We start from the raw sequence: 1,974 nt of genomic DNA on the forward strand, positions 1-1,974 counted from the left end.
CATTAAAGATGGAAGATATGGCGGAGATATAGTGGCGGTCAAATCAAATGATTGTCGATTAAAGAGACATGTGATTATACATATTATACAAACTTATGTTTTCAAATTTTTTTTTGAAATAAATCTTTGCATTTACCTTTGGAACCTTTACGTTTCGCTTGCTAATTTTTTTGATGTTGATCCACATGTACCTTGAGCATGGTTGGTCTTCAAAAATTGATTGTTTTTCTTCAATTCCTTACATACATGATTTTATTATGAGTTGTACACTTGTGCCTGAACTAATAAACAAATTGTAGCTGTAGAATCAGATTATTTGCAGAACAAAATCAGCTGCAGAACATGAAAAAGAAAGTGAAATATAGCTTATGGATCATGAACGAAATGGAAGTGGTTATGTAAGTGAAATGAAATGAGATGTAAGACAAGATGATAAATGAAATGAAAATGGAATGATAGCTGTAAAAGGAAAAATTGAAAAATTTATTGATGAAATATGACAATGAGATGAAGTGAAACTGCAAAAATAAAACGGAGTGAGCTGAGATGAGATGATGAATTTGCAGAATCTAAACTACAGAGTGACTGTAGCTTTTTTTCACTACTTATTACAGAAAGAAAATGAAAAATATAGGGTGTCAGAAACCTCTGATTTTCACCTTGTATTTTCTGTATAAGTATGCCAATCAATGATTAGTTTTCAACCTTATACAATTTTTTTTTTTATTTGTTTATTTTTTTAGGAAAAATAAAGACTAAGTTAGTGGAGAAGAAGAATTCTTCTTCACTAGCTTCATTTCAGAATTGTCTTGGAAAATCTTAATGAACTCCTCTTTCGAAATTGGTTTAGGATATATCTTTAATCTATGACCATTCAAAAGAAGAGGAGTTTTACTTTCATCTATTTTTCTTATCCTCACTGCTCCATTACTAAATAATTTTTCAATCTCATATGGCCCAAGCCAATGAGCTTGAAACTTCCCTTGAAAATCTTTAAACTTTGAATCAAACAATAGCGCCCAATCTCCCACTTGAAACCTCTTGTCCTTGATATATTTGTCATGCCATTTAGCCCTCTGTTGTTAGACTATACTAGTCCTTTGAACTGCCTCTTGCCTGATTTCATCAAGTTCATTTAATTGTTCTGGCCTATGCTTTTTTGTCTTCGATAAATCTAGTCCCAATTGGACTACCATCTTGAAAGTTCTGATTTGGAGCTCTATAGGGAACAAGACTTGTTTACCATAAACAAGTTCATAGGGTGTATGTCCCATTGTGTTCCTCCATGCAGTTCTATAGAACCATAAGGCTTCAGGAAGCCTTTCCGCCGAATCTCTTCTATGTAGATGCATAGTATTGGTGAGGATTCCTTCAAACATTTTATTTGTAGATTCCACTTGACCATTTGCTTGTGGATGATAGGGAGTAGATTTCCTATGTTTGATCTTGTATTCTTCCACAAGCCCTTCCACCATGTTAGATGTAAATTGAGATCCTTGATCTACCACAATTTCTCTTGGAACACCAAAACGAGTGAAGTTGTTCTCAAAAAGAAAATTAACTGCGGATTTTTCATTAGCAAAAGGTAATTCTTTGGCTTCTACCCATTTAGTGACATAACCAGTGTATACCAATATATACTTATTTTTCTTAGATGGAGGATTAATTGGCCCAATGAAATCTAAGGCCCACTTTTCAAAAGGCTCGATGAATACCTAAATTTGTAATGGCAGTTCATTTGAGGGAGCAGGATTCCCTACCCTTTGGCAGTTGTCACATCTCCTGACATATTCTTTAGAATCTTTGAAGATGTATGGCCAATAATATCCTAAAGAAAGGATTTTATAGGTTGTCCTATTGTCAGCAAAGTGTCCACCACATGGCTCATCATGACATACCTTAAGAATCTCGGGCATTTCATCTTCCCTGACACACCTTCTGATCATAAGATCTGGGCCTGTTTTATACAATTCG

Source organism: Pinus tabuliformis, chromosome 1_1 (assembly GCF_031772625.1).
Source record: "Pinus tabuliformis cultivar Carrire ecotype Pingquan chromosome 1_1, CPIR1, whole genome shotgun sequence".
Taxonomy (NCBI): domain Eukaryota; kingdom Viridiplantae; phylum Streptophyta; class Pinopsida; order Pinales; family Pinaceae; genus Pinus; species Pinus tabuliformis.